At 37.2% G+C, this 20545-nt stretch overlaps 1 protein-coding gene across 1 annotated transcript in view; it reads left to right on the plus strand.

The window, feature by feature from the left end:
- Positions 1–20545, plus strand: part of LOC146002807 (uncharacterized) — a 33999-nt gene continuing 13454 nt past the window's right edge. Inside the window, exon 1 of the mRNA XM_083140763.1 lies at positions 1–255. The gene's annotated coding sequence lies outside the window, so the exon portion shown is untranslated. The remainder of the gene's footprint in view (positions 256–20545) is intronic.

Raw genomic sequence — 20545 nt, forward strand, 5'->3', positions numbered from 1 at the left:
ATTTCTTCAATAATGAACAATGTAATTTTTTAAAAATTGTGTGTTCATTACTTTGCTCTTTGGTATATGGCGTGTGACTAACCGTAAGATCATGAACTTCTAGTCAGATGACAAACAGCTGTTGAGTTGATTCATGATTGTAATTGCAGAATATTGTTCAATGTAATAGAGGATCCATAATAAGAGCGAAACCATTTTTAAAACCAGTGCAGAACAGGAATAAAATGACTAAAGCTTTTTAATGCAAGTTAAAACGTAAGTATTTGCAGGTGTGTAATGACACACACACGCACATTGATCAATTTTGTAACTGGACAATGAGTTGTTGAATTTTTTGATTGAGAAATTTGCGAGTTGACGAGAAGGAAAAGTTTCAAAACACATTGTTACTTGTATATTCTCACACAGACAATGTAAAACAAGTGTGTGTTTTGAACATCAGACAACCTATATCCACAGAGAAGTATCGCATCTCTCCCATATCAGTGTTTTTATTTCTTTCGAAAAAAGCAATGTCGCACAAGAATAGACGCAACGTTTGTCAGAATGTTCTTTTTCATGGCTGAGAATAAAAAGTTATACATGTTCGGATCGCGTACTTAAATGAATGTGTTAAGCTGGGTAGGTTTGTGCTGCTTTTAGCATTTTAATTTTGGCTGGCCGAATTTAAGGAAGATTTCATACAAACGACATGCAACCCAGATTTTCACCAATCGAACGCAGGCTTTTGCAACTTGCCATACCGCTGTGATGTGAAACGTTGCTGTTCACTTCTGTGTAAAACCTCCTTTAGGGTTAACCCTGTCTGACAAGGGTATCAAGTGGGAAAAACAATACAGAACATTGCTTTGAAAGGGGCCACAAAATAAAATCGGTAAAAATTTACTATCCTTCGGACACCTCTAATTTTTTCGTTTCGTCAATTTTTGACATTCGTACTTATGTTTCTGCTTCGCGGAACATTCCTGAAGGTGTATCAACGTTGTTTTGATGAAATTTGAACTATGTTTCCTAACCTAACAGAACTAACCTATCGACCCGCCAATGGCTCGTGGGGCTAGCTATTCTCCGTCGGAGAATTAATTTTCAACGAACAACATGAATTTCAGCTATGAAACATTCCCACATCACACAGAACACCTTCCCGATGTTCGACAATGCTACAGGAACTTATTACGGTAAGTAGTTTCTTCTGTAAAAATAAATAAATGTGTCCGAAGGATAGTAAACTAGTACCCCTGTTATGCATAACGGAACATTTTTGAACATGGGATTTTGCTTTTTTCATTGAAAAAAAGCGTAATTTTTCACATTACAAGTATTTATTGTTTGTTGTTAATTCGCTTTCGTTACACACAATTTGGCGGGCAAATCTTGACTCACGTTGTCTATCGTCAGCTGATATGCAATGTTTCCAAACTTATTAACTGAAAAATGCCGCACAAACGTTTCACAGAAGGTTTTTAAGCGAAAATTGATCCACAAACCATTCACGGAAGGTTAGGTTCAGTTAGGTTAGGAAAACCTAGAAAATTAAATTGAAAAAAAAAAACGCTTACACGTCATCTTGTAAAACTACCGCGTGGTTGCTACACTAACAGGGGTTTACATAATCGAACGCACGGAACATTTGATTCACATAGTGGACGGTAATGATGGCAAGAGGTATCGTGCATCGGAGATACATTAATGTTGAAAAATACATGATTTACCAGCCGAATAAATTGAATGAAGGGAGAAAACACTTCCATGAGCTTCCAAAAGTCTACAGAAACTCAGTTCCGTAAGTAGTTTCTCCTGTAAATTTGAAGAAATGTATTTTCACTATACCATACTGTTACCCTAATTTCCTCTCACTTCACATAGGCTATATGCAACATTTGTTTTTTGCCCAAGTTCCAATTGTTCACTTCCAAATTTATCACGGTACACAAGCATTTGTTATATGGCTCTATTTTTAATTATGTCTGTTAAGACATACTTCAGAGTTTTACTTACTGCATGCAGGCCTCCCTGATGGCATAGTGGTAACATCTTCTAATAAAAGGGTCCCAGGTTCCATACCCGGTGGACACATACAGTGGTTCAGATCTCACTTTGAACTGTAGTTCCAGTCCTGATTAACCTTTCTGTGCATAAAGCAGACTTAAAACGAACACTCAACTAAACTTACTGTGCGTTTTCTGGAGAAGAAGTTTTTCCTTCCATGACATGGATTTGTCAATAATATCTATTGCTGTGATCATACACTCCCTTAGGGCTGTGGTGTCACATGGCATCGGTGAGCGGAATACCCTGTCTTTGATGAAACCCCACGAACAAGAAGTCACACTGTGTAAGGACTGTTGACTTTAGGGACCAAAGCATTGCACATTGAGTAATGTGGGTGATTTGAGTGTCGCCTAGCGGCAGGGATATGAACTCACAGCTTAATAAAACATACACGCACAAACTGTTTGTGTTCCTCGATCATTCTGGACTGGTTTCATTAACATAAAGTCAATAATTTTTGTAACCCCTCAATTATTTATGAAACACCCAGTTATGCACATGTGTTTTGTACAGGTCAAATTCTATACATCCTATCAACAAATAACGAAAAAGGTTTTTTTTATTACAACTTCATTTTTGGTGCATAACGATTTTTCCACTGCTTTCTTATGTAGGCTAGGCAGTTCATGTTTGGTGCTCATAGCCAGGCGTAGACAAATCTAAAAATAATTCAGGTGCCAGCCTCTTTTTCTCGGGACCCAGCTTTTTTCCCCCAAAATGCAACTTAATGAAAGTCCTGAATGCAACTAAGACAAGCTATGAAATGTAATCTTAAAACATTTAATTTGTTAAATAATACAAGCTTGTATTAACGCAATTAAATTATTTTACCGGAGTGGCCTTTCTAAAGAAGGTTCACTAGAAACAGCATTAATAACTATTCAATACATTCTATGGTAGCATTGTCGCCTTGTAATCAAGGGTCCTGGGTTCGATACCCAGTGGAGGGTTGAACCTCACTTTAAAACTGTAGGTCAGTCCTAATTAGCATTACTGTGCATAAAGTGGACTTAAAACACCAACTCAATTAACCAATCAATATACAGTATTATAATATATGGCTGACTATCATATCGGGGAAGATTTTAAAATTCAGCTAGCAGCAGTGCAAAAATTTATAATGGCATGTTCATTATTCTGATTTAATTATACACATCAGTGGCATGCGGTTCTAAATCAGTCAGGGGAACAGGTGATCTGCATTTGCCCCCTCTCCTCCCATACCTGTTGTAATATAATACAGTAGACCAAGTAAAATGCAACCCTTGTTGACAATATAAATTACAATTTTACTTACGTTTTTTGCGAGTGACGAAGCTATGACTTTATGAATTGCATATAAAACACCGAAACCTGAAGAAGAGAGAAGTTATCTCTCGAAACGTCGTAATTGAAGAAAACGTATTAATACTCGCAAAAAACGTAAGTAAAATTGTAATTTATATTGTTAATCTTGTGAGTAATTCACACATAGTAAATATGAACGTAAACTCTTGTTGAAATGAACCAAATAAACATACGATACATATGTTACAAATTGTCAGAAATTACATACATGAAGCACGTTAAAATTATGACAATACCAATGTTAAAGCAAATATGATATAATGTAAAGAAAACATTAAAAACAAAATTGTTGATGTGCATAAAAGAAAAAAATAGGGTAACAGTATGGTATAGGGAAAACACATTTCACGCGTTCATTTCGTCATTTTTTACATTCGTACTTACCTATTATGCATTGCGAAACATTGTTTAAGGTGGAATTTTGCTTTTTTCACGAAAATATCTTGAATTTTCCATATATGGAGTAATTATTCTTTGTTCCTCTCACACACAATATGGTGGAGAAATCTTGACTAGTGTTGTCGATGATCAGTGGGTTTGCAGTGTTGCAACCTTCTTCACCGAAAAATACCTACTTTTGTGTTATTCATTTTGTATTTTTTGCCAGGTTCGAAAACCCTACAAACCATGCACGGATAGCCCCACGAACCATGCATGTGTAGATCCACACACCATTCACGGATAGCCCTACAAACCAATCATAAATACACAAACCATTCATAAATAGCCCCACGAACCATTCATAAATAGCCCCACACACCATTCATGGATAGCCTCACAAACCATTCTAATAGCCCCACAAACCATTCATAAATAGCCCCACGAACCATGCACCCAAGGTTACAGTCGGCCCGTGATAAGAAGCGGTGTGCAATCAGAACGTGACCAAATTCTGTCCTCTTGTTGGCTGCCATGTGGCTGGGGTTTTTCTGGGTTGCTACGTTCGCACAAACAGGCAGACAGGCTAATCAGCTGTTGGCAAGCTCGGGAAAAAATAAAACGTCACGCGAAATTAAGCATGTACATATCAGTATGCTAATATATGTTATTTCTGTCGTAAAGTGATAAATTAATGAATCTAGAAGTTTGAATCTGAAGTTCCTTATAGGTTAACGTTAACTTCCCGTGTGAATTTAATTTTCTGGCAAGCATGAAACATTTGCTGCTCTACACAACAACCGAAAACCTTCACTGAAAGAACCTCTGTTGTGTTTTTATTATGGTACATTGCAAGCATCAGCTACGGACATCTTTTACTTGTGTTGTATCGTATCACAATTACCTACAAAAAAAATGCATCTTGTGTTATGAACAACTGTGGCAAATCGTTCTCCTTTGATTTCATGCTGCCTCTATTTGCCTTCTTTGTCACAATGTGGCGTTCGTCTTTTTAGCAACTAGATACCGACCGCAGCTATGCCCGCCTATTGTTTTTGTATACAAAACTCACCCTTTGTTTTGTAATGACATGGAATTTATACTTCTGTGACATTGTTGAAGCTTCAGAACGTACAAATGAAATGTATTTCTTGAAATTTAGTGCGAATTACGTATAAACAAATTACGTACAACTTTGTTTCGTTAACACGTTTTTAAATTATATTATGTGGAACCTACAAAAATTTACCTCTAAAACAGAATTTCACAGAACTGAGTTACTGTATTACGGAAAAGAATTTATCAAGAACAAATCAATTGTGTGTGAATTGATTGATTGATTGATTGAGTTGGTGTTTTAAAGTCCACTTTATGCACACTATGGCTACGGCTAATCTGGAATGGACCTAGAGTTGGAAGTGCGATCTGAACCACTATGTGCCTCGACAGGGTATCGAGCCCAGGACTACTTGATTACAAGGCGACGACGCTTACCCTACCACTCTACCATCGGGGAGCCACATGTGGGTGTGTGAAGTGAGATAATTTGGGAACCTACATGAGAATACAGGCTCTGGCAATACAGAGTTCAATAAATTACAACGAAACGCTTGGCAATTGCTCGATTTCCTTAACATTAATGATGCATTTAGTGCATGTGTTATTAATGCTTCGAGCTACCTGTATGTAAAAACATAAAAAATGAATGAAAGAACAGGAGTAGTATCAAAATCATTTCTCTTCCCTGTGTACCAATTACTTTCTTTCTTGTTTCCGACATTGCAGTACAATTTCTCCAAACAACTCTTACAAACACACACACGAATGCCTGCTCACTCACAAAAGTATTCAATACAGAAATCAGACTGAATATTAAAAAAAAGAACGCACTTCACTTAGCCAAAAGCTCTCCGCCTATTAACGTTGTTCCTTCTAATATGAACAGAGTCGGAATGAGAACAATTGGAAGTGTCCCGTTGTTGACTGTTGAACCAGATGTTTAAATCCTATACGTTTCTGTGGACTCGCGAAAATCCAGAAGTAGGTCAATCCGGCAACAGCGCGTCGCTACCTGAGTGGGTGGTTCCACGCCGGTTGTTAGCGCGTCCCGACTGTAGGTTAGGTTCTGTGAGGTTAGGCAAACATAGTTAAAATTGTCATGTTCTCGTAAAACAGTGGCAAGTTTGGAAACACTGACCAGGAGTTACGTCATTGAACGCATGGAACATTTGGTTCTTGTAGTCGAACGTAATTGAGACAAGAGCTTTTGTGCATCGGAGAAACATTAATGTTGAAAAATACGTGATTTACCTGCCGAATAAGTTGAACGAAGGGAGAAAACACTTCCATGAGCTTTCAAAAGTCTACAGAAACTCAGTTCCGCAAGTTGTTTCTCCTGTAAATTTGAAGAAATGTGTTTTTCCTATACCATACTGTTACCAAAATTAGGTAAGAATATACAATACCGAACCCATCCGTAATTTCTATCCTACTTCTTATACTCACGAAATACGTAGTCCCGATGAAGTATCTGAGGTTACCATGTGGGGGTGACGTGTTGAAATTGTTAATTGACGTGTAAAAGTTGTAAAATAAGCTTTTCAATTACCACGATCATTCTCCAAATAAAAGCATGGAAACCATCTTTGTTCAATGTAGCGTTCACTTGTTCAGATCTGCGTGGTGTGAGGAAGGTAGGGAATAAAGTTCTTTCTTTTGTAAGTTTTTTTTAGCCACTTTTTGTTGGGTACATGGCATTCATTCATATTTCGCATAGTCAATAATTTAGGACACTTAATCACGATTGTGTAGTTAAAATTTGTCGCTCAAGTGCTACGAAACTGACATTTTTTACGGTGCCATTCACGCATAGCCTCACAAACCATTCACGGTAAGATTAGGTTAGGCAAACGTAGTTAAAATTTGGGGTCGTAGTAATATCAGGAATGTATCTTTCATTCTTTAAGTATTGGAGACACAAAATCTTCCGGTAAATAATGAGCAATCGTGCATTGTCTGTTCCGATCACTGACCACTCAATTTAGCTTATTTTGCAATTTCTACACGTGAGCCAGACATTTTAACTTCAAATTCGTTAGGAGGCCTCAATTAGTGAGTATGCAAAATATTACGAAGATCGGGGAGGTGTCCGGTATTGTAAATTCGCTCCAAAAATTAATAAAAGCAGTTTATGAGTGATCAGAGAAAAATAATGTTTTGTCGAAACCTGTTTCATTTCTCTATTTGTAGATTGTTTACTTTTTTTTTTTTTTGTAGAGTTCAGCATTGGCTAATTCTAACGTCCTCAATGCAATAATGGCAATCAGATGGCCGAGTTTTTTTCGTGACGTCTGCCAATATTTGTAGAAATTGCACAATTTGTCACATGACAAAACCCGAACTGTTCAAAACTCCCTTCTCGGGAACAAACAAGGACAACAATAATTTGCCACTCGAAGAGTATCCAGTTAATCATTTTACAGAGTTGTAGTAACTTGTTTGAAAATGCCTTGTGTACAATATCGTTTTAGTTTTTAATTTGGTTAGGATAGGTATTGGTTTGTTGTCTTTTCTGTAAAGTTCAATGAACTAAAAGCTTTCGTCTTCAGTTGGTCGATCATACAACATTCGCAACCCTATGCTTCCAACATTCGCTTTCTTGTCCTGCCACTGTGCGCATCTTGGGGCTGGTGGACAGGGACGTCGTTAAGGGGGGGCACGGGGGAGCACTGGCCCCCCGAAACGTTCACGTGGCCCCGGCAAACTGTTCTACATTTTGCTGAAAATTTTACTTTCATGACAAATATTGCAAAATAGTTTTTCAGTAATTTTTTGTTTCAGTTAGAAACACTGTTCTTAATTTGAGTGGCACGAACCCAAAACCACATTTCTTTCTCGTTTTCCTGGTTCTAGCTATAGTGGATGTCAGTGTAGGAACCTAGAACTTCGTTGTTTCTCGAAATTTTGAGGGAGCGGTCTTTCCACCCCTAGCAGTCGCAGGTCAACAACAGGCAGGGTTGGGCGTTTAGTGTTGCCGTTGCGTCCAAACAATGTTTTGAGCTTGGTAGATTGAAGAACGACCGCTTGTGCAGCGGTAAACCACATATATGCAAACAGTTACAACTGGTCCCGAATCAGAGCGCAATACAAGCTAAATAAGTATAATGGTGGCAGGATGCCTCATATCTCCGGGTAAGTAGTATTATTCGCACCAAATATCTATTCTACTATTGAAACAGTCTAAAACACGCAACGTGTTAAAAGTAATTATCTTCACAAACTGTACGATTTCTCGAGTCGCATATTTTTCTCGATATCGTGAAGACCGATTTTGAGAATCCTCCTTAACAAACGATGCCTCCCCGATTGCGCAGTGATAGCATTGTTGCCTTGTAATCGGGGGGTCCCGGGTTCGATACATGGGTGGAGGTACACAGTGGTCCGGATCTTACTTTAAACTGTAGGTCCAGTCCTGATTAGCCTTACTGTGCATAAATTGGACTAAAAACACAAACTCAACTCAACTCCTTAACAAACTTTTCGAAGAATCGAAAATTTAAACAAGAACAAGTAAATACATTTTTGTAATTTTGAAGTAAATTATTATTATTATTGTTATTATTTTGGGTATTTTTGGTTCGTATGAATCTGCCTCACACAGTAAGCTTATTTTGTTGAGTCAAGTACAATAACAAACCCTTGCAATAAGTCACTGGAAAGACATGTGAGGTTGCACATATATTTAAGCATTTATAAATAGCTAATAACCTGTGGTTCGACAGCCCTGGAAGGGCCTTGGTCTATCTCCCGACTGCCAGTCCTTCCCACAATCCTACCTAAAAATTTAGAGGTGTGGAGATCTTTAACCAGTAATGGGGTGACGTGGGGTCAACACGTCGAACTCCCAATCGTTATAAGGGATATCCGTAAAGAATAATTATATTCTTGTGGTAAGGAGTCATTGTCATTTAACAAACTTTATTAATTTTTTCCATCAGCATTATTTAAAATGTAGTGACATACTGAACTTGCCAACTTAACAAAGGCACATTGCTTGCTAAATGAGGCATTTTCCTTGTGTTGCAGAGCAGGTTCAGTTTTTGGAGTATTGCAATGTTTTACACAGTCCGTTCGAAGAATTTTGAGAATATTGATGTTTTGTCAAAGGGACCACCCCCGAATAGATTAGATTAGATATATTTTCTTTTTGTGCAAGCCATAGGCTGTACGCACTACATATTTTTGATTTTTCTACACTATTTTGTTACATTTAGTTTTCGTTTAAGCTGTCTCTTACTTTTTTTCCCTATATACACATTCTTCCCCTCCCTCGGTAGTTCTTCTTCCAGTCTTTCTCCTCACTTCTCTTTTCCTGCACTCTCACCAAAACACGCATACATTTTGCTTTACACACACTTACACTATAAAGATGGCTCGTCTGGAGCATGATCACTCATTTCGTTGCCTTCTCTAATAGCTTTCCCCCGCCATTCTCTTACTTCTCCCAGGTATTTCCCCACTTGCTGCCCCGCTTCTTTTATCTTTATTCTGTCGTCTACCACTTCTATCACCTCCCTACCTGTTAAGTTTTTCATCCATTTGTCCCTTAGGTCACGTGTAGAATGAAAGTTCAGTAGGATATGCTTGTCCGTCTCCTCCCCATTGCACAAAGGACATATCGTTTCCCCTGCTTCGTTTCTCTTTCTTAGTTGTTTCCATCCCCCTAATCTGAACCATGCCAGCGCGCCTCTTTCATTTTTTCCCACCACCTGGATATATTTCGCTTTCCCCCATTCTCTTACTCTTAGCTGTTCCCTGATTGAGGTCTTTGTTTGGCAGTCTGCTATTATTTCTTGTCTGTCTATGTCGAGTAACCTGTCCCTGATTTGATTTTCTGTTGAGATGCCCCCCCTTCCTCCCTCTTCCCATACCCAACCCATTCCGCTATTATATAAGAGATTTTTCACTTCCAGGCCCCAGCTGTAAACGTTATCCTCTCTTGTCTGTATTTCCAAACATTGTCCCCTCAGCGTAGTTTGACCCTCTTGTGATAATCGCATCCAATATTTAACAACCCTCATCCGTGCTTGTACCGCGTCTCTGTTCAGTCCCAATTCCTTAAGAATCCCACAGTTGGCCGTGCCTCTGCTTACGCCCATTACTCTCTTATAAAATTCTGTTTGTGTGCCAATTATTGTGTTGTCCCCCTTTAACCCCCACAGTTCTATTCCATAGTTTAATGTACCTAACACTATTGATGAATAGAGGTTTTGAATGACCGGGAAAGGCATTCCTTCCTTTCTGGGAAGTCGGGGACCTTTTGAAAACACACTTTCGCTTCATGCACACCAGGGGGCCTAAGCCAGGTCACCCCTTCCCACAAAATCTTTTCTTCATCTGGCTCTGGTTATCGGCCGCGCCGAAACGCACTGCAGGTAGCTAGGACTTTCTGGGTTAATTACTTTATGGTTCAGCATGGACATATGCTTTTTGAATTGCAAGAGACAAAATTCTACTGTTTGTCCCTTTTCTGGCAGGAGATGAATGACAAAGATGTCGCGGTTCCTTCAGGTTCCCACACTCAACCCTTGTGCTCATAACCTGCAATGAAGGGAAAGGACATAATAAGCCTTTGTAATGTACCAATTTTATATCCTTCCTTGGTAACTTTCCACTCATTTTCAAGAAACATCTGCTTCTTTTTGCCCTACTGTGTTGATTGGTCGACAATTGATGACTATCAGCTAGTTCGAAGAACAGTTTGATCCAAGCAGTTGTTTCGTAGTTAGCTTCTGTAAACCTGAGATTCCGGTAGGATCACGGGGTGCTTGAGATCTCATTTTCATGATTTGCGAGTGAAATTTCGATTGATTTGGTTCATTTTACTTCGCTCTTCTGCCACATTTGGCTAATTGCGAAGATGGGGATGAGTGATGATATGATTAAATTCATCAATGGACACAACAAACACCCATGCTCAGTCCGGAATTCGAACCCGGCACACCTGGCATCGTAGCACAATGTGCTAACCACTCCGCCACGGGGGAAAGGCGAAGTGAAATTTCGAATGTGAAGCTGCCAGCTTGTTTTCCTCTCGAAAAAGGTGAAGTAGGATCGACTGATCAACCAAATGTCCAACACATTAACTTTCTAATTTCACAGGAGACCGCGTTTGACTCCCAGGGCGGTTGATCTCACATGTGATGAAGAATAAGTCACATTTCAATTAAGGAAGGAAACGAGGTATGTAGTCGACATTTTATAGTAGTGTGCATGCTCTAGAAATAATACGTTTCAAAATTCTGCATATTTTTTGATTTTTCTTCATTTAGCCTCCACCAGGGTTGTCAAAGGTCCATCTACCCATAACTTCTATGGGTTTTATTGGGTTCCGTTGCAGGACCGGAACCTTTCTTCTCGCACAATTTAAATTCGGTCCTAGTAGTGTATTGTTCCATTAAAAAAAGTTACTGGATCGTATTTAAATTGATCCGGAAAAAAATCCTGCACCGAATTTTAATTGATCCTTGAAAAAAGGTTCTTGGACAGTGTTTAAATTCAGCCGCAAAACAAGGTTCCTGGACCGCATTTAAATTTTACCGAAAAAAGGGTTCCTGCACCGTATTTAAATTCATGCGGAAAAAAGGTTCCTGGACCGAATTGACGCCTAGAACCCATTTACACTTGCTGATTTTCTCTCCCGGATGTGAAATGAATTTATTTACAATACCTGGACCATTAACAACCCTGGGATTGTTAAAGATTAGGGAACGCATACATTCTAATCCCATTATAGGACCGGAACCTATTCTCTCGCACAATCTAAATTCGTACCAAATTGCGAATTGTTTCATTTCAATACGGAACTTTGACCCTATTTAAACTGATCCGGAAAAAATGTTCCTTGACCATATTTAAATTCATCAAGAAATAAGGTTCCTGGACCGAATTGAAATTCATCTGGGAAGAATATTCCTGGACCGAATTGAAAACTTTACAAATGAAAAGGTTCATTACGGTCCAGAACCCATTTACGCTTGCTGCTTTTCTCTACTGGACCGGAATTGGGTTTATTTAAAATTCCTGGACCTTTAACAACCCCCGCATCCACCCGCAAATGCAGTGGCTGCTGCTTAGGCGGAAAAGTTGACTAGACATACAAATAAAATTTATCCAAAAGTATATAGTGAATAATAGTTGCTTACATAATAATATAATGAAATACGGAGAGCCAAATTACTTATGAAGCATTTTCTGTTATTTGTCTATCCTAGTGGGAGCAAAAATCTTTTGCCCTTGCTGGTGAACTCGGTTCCTGCAAATTCAATACGGCATTTTCTAATTTACATTTCTATTTAGGCCGACAACTTCGTGTGGAGTGTTTAGCAGGTTACGCTACGAAGCAGAATGTCCCGTGTTCGAATCCTGGCCTGAGAATGTGTCTTCTTTGTGATGGTCCTTTCATCAAGTTAATCTTAACTCATTCTCATCTTCACGATTAGCCAAAAAGTGTCAGAAAAGTGAAGTAAAATGAACCAAGTCAATCAATAATTTATATTTCGTTATTTTACGCCGCTTTTCTACCTTTTGTGTTAAATGCGACGATGAGACTGAATGATGATCCGAAGGAATAGCGATGCCAGACATGATGCATCCACACCTGTCCAAGGTCCGAACCTTGGACCTCTGGTTTCGTAGTGTGTCATTCTCATGGTTCGGGAGTGGAATCCTTTGAATTTAAAACTATAAAAGTAGGGTGAAACAAAACAACATTGTACTGTGCAAAAAAGCCATGTCTAGGTCCTCTAAAGAAAAGTATAGTTATTCAGTAAAATTAATTTTGAAGGACAAAGCCTCCGAAGTGTTTTTCCATTCGGTGACGCGTGGTCATCACATCGAGTCGCATCTAGCTTTGAGAGTGGAATTCGCTTACATATTGATTTCAAGTAGCTTCTCAATTGTCCTCACGATGTTAGGCCATCACAGAAATTTTGGAGTTTCTACCAGGGATCGAACCTTGAAAGACTAGAGCGCAATAATTTCAGCGCACGAAAATTTTGTTGTCTCTATTGCCATCATATATTCAGTTTTGCACGCGCAAAGAAGATTACTTTTAAGAAACTAGATGTGAGCATAAAATTTCGTATATATCGTCATCATTCTCCAATGTGAACAATACGACGCCACAAAAGACTCGTGCATGTCCCATAGAATAGTGGTTAAGGGTGTCGCCTTGCACTAAAGGCTACCAGATTCGATTCTGGTATAAACAATATACATGGGATGACTATCTTGAACTCATTACACAAACATTTCATTTTCGCACCGTTGTCATAATTGTACACCTGATTCCAGCACCCTTTTATATCTAAACTCACGGAAGAGAGTTTTCTCTACTTCTCAATTTTCTTCGAGCAAATTTACAAATCTAAGGAGTAACGACTAATGCCATTGTTCTTGGTATCTCAAATCTGACATAAGAGAAAATACATGGTTTTTTAAAGACTGTCTAGATGCCATTAAGTTAATGCGTTCATTGTGTATTTAGATTCCCGAATAATGGCCGTGGATTTTGCGAGTCTATATTCGTAAATTTTAGGGGGCTACAGAAGAATATAATGTTCTTTTTCAACAATATATATATATATATATATATATATATATATATATATATATATATATATATATATATATATATATAAAGCACACACACATACTGTACATATATGTAGGCCTATATGGTATATTAATAGTTTGTTAGTTTTTAATGGTTTGATAGAAAAAAATCTTAAGTTTTTGGCCCCCCCGAACTGATGAACGTCCCTGCTGGTGGAACAGGTGGATTCGGAAGCTATTTCGCAGTGTTTAGCCAAGGCATTTAGCAGACGATTAGACTTTGTGTCGCTCCTGTCAACACATGCCTTTTAAGCACTAAACTATTCAGTCTATATTATAAAAATCTATGTTGTTAAGAATTAGTGTTGAATCTTTTCTCTAAAGATTGTTAGATTTCTTTCCAAAAAATGTTATTGTTAATGTTACAATAGGTAATGAATTGTTTAACGTAAATCAGGAAAAAATGCTGAAACTATGGAAATATAAAACAACTATGTAGTAACCATGGTAAATTGTAAACAAAATTATGATATAAAGAGCTAGACTTTTGTAAGCCTACGGGACATTCTCCTGGTCGCCGAAAGGCTGATGGTTCAGGGGACGTTGGGTAATATCTTGCTTCAATCTTCGGATTGGCTGGTGTACTTGTGCTCCATTTGGCAGATATTCCACAAACCCAACCCTGCATCATCAAAAAGACCAGGGCTATAAACCTAGGTACTACTAATAGGTTTAGGCCTACAAGTTGTATCGGGTGAACTGTCTGAAAAAAGTGTTTGTATATCATCGGAAGTTTAAATAAATCTCCTAGTAAGAGATCTGGATGATCTTTTATTCCTAACCAATATAGGATAATTAAAAATAAATCCTGCAGCACAGACCACTCGAGGGCTTGGTCCTACTAACCCTAAGAAGCCTTTGAGAAGTCCGATAAAAGGGTTATAACCAGACTAACATAAAGCCCTAAAGGCAGTAGGTGCGTGTCAACTGTAGAAGATTTTTACAGTTCGTTATGACTGGCAGATGAAATTTTGCAATGAGATTAGGAAACTATAGACTTACTACACTCAAAACTATCACTACGACACAATTAAACTTTATCACATAGAGCAAAAACTATTTCGCTATGTCTCTCCTAGGGAACAACTAGAAACTTCAGCTTCTGTGGTGGGAAGTGGCACCATGAGGATCGTTTACCTTTTCACGTGGTTGGAAATACTTAACGTCAGACAGCAGAGGGTGGGACAACGAGGGTAGGTGAAGGAAACAAACGTCCAGGCACGGTGAAAGTTTTTCTTCGGCGTATTGATTTCGGAAGAAAGAAGTGTTCTTATTATTATGTTATAGATAATTTAAATAGCTAAAAAGGGCGATAAGTAGAAGGGAACAGCCTGTTCCATGGAGGGACCGCCAATGATACACTTGGTACAGAAAACACACAAACATAAAAAAACACAAACTGCACCAGTTATTTAAAAAATATATATATATTTTCGTAAGTGAAATCGAAATGTAAAATTCATATGGCAGGTGAAAATTTTAAGGTGCCCTGTATTTTTCTACTCCTGCTCATAGCATTATAATTATGCTCCGATACATACACGACTTTTTTAAATTGTAAGTTGGAAATTTGGATAAACTGATCTGTGTACCCTAAAGATGCAGAAAGTATTAATTTAGTAGCAAATTATATACTGTATGAAGTTGTGCTTGTAATTTCAGTAGATAGGCAGATCAGGTTTAATGCTCTTTACATTATACAGGGTGTTTACAAGCTTGGAAAATCTGGAAAAGTTAGGTAATTTTTTCATTTTGTGGAAAATTCATGGAAATGTCAGGGAAATTTATCATGTTTCTGGAAAAATCACTATTTTTGTTGACATGCATTAAATGTATGTTCTTGAACAAAGAAGAGAAGGACAAGCAAGAAATTTTCAGTTTGTTGTGGACAAGCTATACTATAGTGTGATACACCGAGTATTACTGGCAATTATAGAAATTGCATGTTAAATACTCTGGGAAAGGGGCATATGTTGGGAACATTTTCAACTAGAAAATTACTACTGCAAGTGGCTATTGGTATTTACAACTTATTTTTTTACATTTCTTGATTTTAGGATTAATATGTGAATTTTTTCAGTACATTGTACTATAAGTATGTATTATTTGTGCCATAATTGATTATCATTAGTCAACATGTGGCAAGTATTACATAAAAACTCAATACCCTGATGCACCTATATCCAACACTCAATTCCTCTTCAGTTTTGCTTCTCGTTATCACTTCTTTTAAGTTTGTTAAGTGGGATTCTAGGTGTGATGTTTTGCAAAAATTTAGTGTCCTTACACAACTGTGTAAAAACATAATTAACCCTAATGACTTAGCTTGTGCTTAGCTTATTCTGATCCTCTTCTACCGATTGGTGTCGAGGTTTTACAGAGAGCTGGCCATCTGCCACGATCTTCTGCCAACTTTCTTCCTTCACTCCACGAGATGTTTTTCCTGCTCAAGATATCCTTCATTCCCTCATTCCATGTCCTACGTGGTCTTCCTTTCGGTCTTTTCACATCCATCCCATACCTCTTTAGGTATTTGATGTTCAGGCATTCTGCTGAGGTGTCCAAACCATCTGAGTTGTGCTTACTCAACATCCTGATATATTGGTTTTGTGTTTAATGTTATTCTGATTGTTTGATTTCTGATTTTGTCCCTTCTGGTCTTTCCCATTGTTCTCCTCAAATACTTCATTTCTACTGTTTGTAACTTTCATTGCCTTACCTAATGACTTGATCTGGAAAATTTTTGTTCTTGGACTGGAAAATGTGGAAAAATCAGGAAATATTGTTTTTACGAAATTTTAGACACCCTGAATTACATTCCTACATGTTTAGAGTAGGTAGGTTAGAATTATAAAATTTGATTCCATGCTTTCCTTTCGTGTAAATATATATACACCATTATTCATGTTGAAAAAGTAAGCAACCTATTTTTTAAGATATAATTATTTGTGGGACTTGAAGACAAGCAAATTTGTTACTTTAAATTTTGTGTTTTGCAAATCATGAATGAATGGGAATCATCTCCGAATAGTATTGAAGGTAACAGTTCCAAATGTTTATGATTTTTCACAGGTTTTATAGGAGTATAGGAAGTGCTTCAGATACTGATAATGATCGTGGGAGTAAGTTTGTAGCTTGAACAAACTAATTAGCACAGTTAAAAGCTTCACTAAGTATTAGTTACCAGGGAAATTATCAATGGAAATGTTGCTTGCATGACCAAGTGTTCTTGGCTTGCTGTCAACTCTGACACGAGTTTTTGTGAATTTTCCTGCAAGGTCGAAAAGGATTTCATGCTTGAGACCAGATATTCTGTGATTAGGTGTTTAAAACATTTAGGGACGTTATTTTTATTTTAATGCTAAGAGCTCAAAATCTGATCTGTCTAACCTAACAACAAAAGCATTTAGTGAAGAAATCTGCCAACTTTCTTCCTTCACAGGTCTAATTGGAGGATGATGAAAAAAAAGGAATTTACACAAGGAATACTTACAGGAAGCCCCTGCAACAGGGTTGAATATTTAGGCGCAAAAGAATGTTTTTCTAGTTGACATGTAAAATACATTAAAAAAAAATACGTTAAACAATACTGAGTGACCCCACTCACATGAAGTAAATGGCAGCAGCAGTCCATATCCAAACCAATAGTAAATGACTGGCTGCTCGTAAACAAAGAATCATGTGGAAACACACGGAAGGGAAAAAAATGTTTTTTCAGAAAATGAGCATTAAGTAATCACTAAAACTGGGGTATGTGCTAACAGACATATTTAGAAATTGAACCATGTAAAAAAATGCCTGTGCAACATAATAAAAAAGGAATTAAACAATCGGAACTTGGGCCATATTTACAATAGAATACTTATGCATTATTATTCTTTAAGAGACAGCAGGTATGGCTATGTATAGGGTTACCAGATCGCTACAAAGGAAAAATAGGACACAAGTACCAAAAAAAAATCATGATTTCTTAATTCAGAATTCCCAAACATGTAATGAATACTACACAATACACTTCTTACTACTTGTTTTAAATGATACTTCTCAGAGGAGCCAATTTTTATCAACATTTCAGGTTTAGTCAAAATATATTTATGAGAGACTGAACTGTCAAAAAAACTCTGAAAGTATACTGAACCACACTACCAAACCTTTTTTACAGACATTTTAAAACAAATATTTCTCTTGTGACACACTTGTGCTGATGGTAATGAAAGTGCTCTCTCATTATAACCTGGAATGGTAAATAAAATATTCAGCAATTACTGTAACTTGAAATGGTTACTGAAGTTTCATCTAGGGTAGTTTTAAGTTCTCTATACCCCCTGCTTTACAATCAAAATATCGAAACACCTTGTTCCAGCAGTATAAACCCCAAAACAAGAAATTCCACTCAGGCACTGAACAGTGACATCATCAGAATGTGGCCCCAAAATTTTGTTTGTGGCATCCCTTTTTGTTCTAGCAGAAACTTTTCTTTTCCTTTCGGGCAATGACTGAATCAAAATAAATTTTGCTATTGAGTTTGGGAGCGCAGTCCATAGACTTGTAATTTGCATGATTTCCCTTTGTTTAACTGAAATACATGTTTTCCCAATTAATATTATATGATGCTAAAAATGTAGGCCATGTACGATATTTTTTCAAATTCCTTCCAGACGCCGGACCGAGGCTAAAATGTAGGCCATGTCCGGGATGTCTGGTAACCCTAACTATGTATCTCTGGATGTAGACTGTTTAGTATGGCTGTGTACAAGTATCACATAGCATTAATTAACATGCCATTTGTCCAAAACTAAAGAAGATATTTCAGTTCTGCCTTTTTTGTTCACTTACAGTATATACATATTAAGGTATGACATATTTAAATTCCAATTGAATAGGAGCATTGTATGTGTGTCAAATGTTATTTTTTGTAACTAATGTGAATGCATTTTAAGGTGTTGACTTTTCAAACACAGACAAGATCATAGTATGAGAACTGTTCGTCACAGAGAGATGAAGCTAGTGGAATTGCTAGGACCTTCCCAGGAAGTAAAATGCTGATATTTTTTTCTAGATACAGGTCTAATTGGAGGATGATGAAAAAAAAGGAATTTACACAAGGAATACTTACAGGAAGCCCCTGCAACAGGGTTGAATATTTAGGCGCAAAAGAATGTTTTTCTAGTTGACATGTAAAATACATAAAAAAAATACGTTAAACAATACTAAGTGGCCACCAGTCCATTACATTGGCTGAGATTTCAGGACAAAAGTTGTTACAAACAGGAGACTCGAACGAGCACGTAGCCCAAGTCCAAAGCCTGTTGCCTTAGACTGCACAGCCACGTGGTGCGGGACTTGCTTTTTACATTCTTCTATTATTTATTTTTTATTAGTTAACTGCATGCCATTTAAAAGAAAAGAAGCGGTGTAGTTTATGAATTGAATGCAGATTACACTAGCCTACACCTTAAAGAATTTCATACACAAAATTACTTGAATTTTTCATAATTGGAGGGTGCTAAGTATGAATATGGGGATGAAAATTTTTACTTCGCTCTAGTTTTTAGAGATTTCAATGGTATTTCTATTATTTAATTGATTGATTCATTTGTTTTATTTTTCTTCACTTTTAAGCTGCTTTGTTAATCACAAAGAAGGGAATGTTTGGTGATAATTAAGGAACGGATTTTAAGTTGCAGCACCTTTCCAAAAATATAGCTGTTTTCATACCAATCATTTGAGATATGTATTTTAAAACATGCAATCATGTAAAATGAACACACTTTGTTGCACCTTTTCATGGAATTATCACATTTATCCCCTTTTTACCCCCTTTGATGCTTCAGTACCTTTTTCTTCCTTTTCTTTCATGTTTTGTTAAAAAATTGGACAAAGAAAAAATATTTTCACTTTTCTTGAGCAGCTACATAAAATGTTAGTCTCATTTTGCATAGCAGAACGAGAGCTATAAAATGGTATAAATATAGTCCTTGCAGCCTCAATAGTTCCCAAGAAAATGTAGCAAAAGCTGCAAGTGAAAACACAAACATCAACAAAACCTATTTTGCAGAACCACAGTTCTCTATGCAGTCCGTGCACATTATATACAGAAGGTGCAGAAAATGAGAGCATCGAATGAAGGCATTTTATCAGCCCCTTTTTTACACCTTTTTGAAAATATTTTCAGAAACTTCCCCCCCCCCCCCCACCACCATTCCCGACCATAATTTGCACCTTAAGATCCATTCCCTATTGATAATGTATGATTGATGAAGGGACAACCACAAATATATAGGGATGAGCCAACCAAGCCCCACAGAGAATTATACTGGCTATGAGTCCAGATGCCAGAGCCTCGCTAGTCTGCAAATTGCAGTACAGGGTGTACTTCGTGGAAAGGAGGTTGACATTTGAGTGTGTTGAGAAAGGATCACCCATTACACAGAGTTGGCCCAGATGGGCCCAGTCCAGTTTTCCCCACACTGTTTTTTTCAGTAAAACCCACCTCGAAAAAACCCACTCAATTTTTTTTTGTCAGAAAATGTTGTAAATTATTGCTTTAAATAATTGTGAGGTTCTAGAATTTTCAACAGTTTGAGAAAGTTTTAAAATAAAGGCTTAGCCAAGCTATAATACTCTAAATAATTAATGTGATACAAGTCTCAGTGGGCTTGTTATGTATATTTTTCTCAAATCATGCTAGAAATGGATTTTAAACATAAATAATTTGAACATATATCCAAGAAACAAAAAATCAAAAGGGTCTGAAATATTTAGATAAAACATTGAACGAACAAAGCTTATAATTTTGAAATGTGGTAGCACTTTAGATACGTATCAGTCACTTTCATATGTGAGCAAGCCACATAGTTTCACCTGTGATGATCAACTTTTACAGTAATTTTTTCCATGTATAAAACATTACAAAGGAGAATTGAGTGCATTTGATTCAAATGTCGTCAAAGTAGAATAAAGTTAATTGTGGTATAATTAAATCAAACACTTTTCAAATGATTAATTTCATTTCTCAAAATTTAATATGTGTGCAAATGTTTTTCATGTTCTGTTTTCTTTCTTTCCAATGCCTTGCACTGAGATAGTGCCC

Source organism: Lepisma saccharinum, chromosome 19 (assembly GCF_977018435.1).
Source record: "Lepisma saccharinum chromosome 19, izLepSacc3.1, whole genome shotgun sequence".
In the NCBI taxonomy this organism is placed as follows: Eukaryota; Metazoa; Arthropoda; class Insecta; order Zygentoma; family Lepismatidae; genus Lepisma; species Lepisma saccharinum.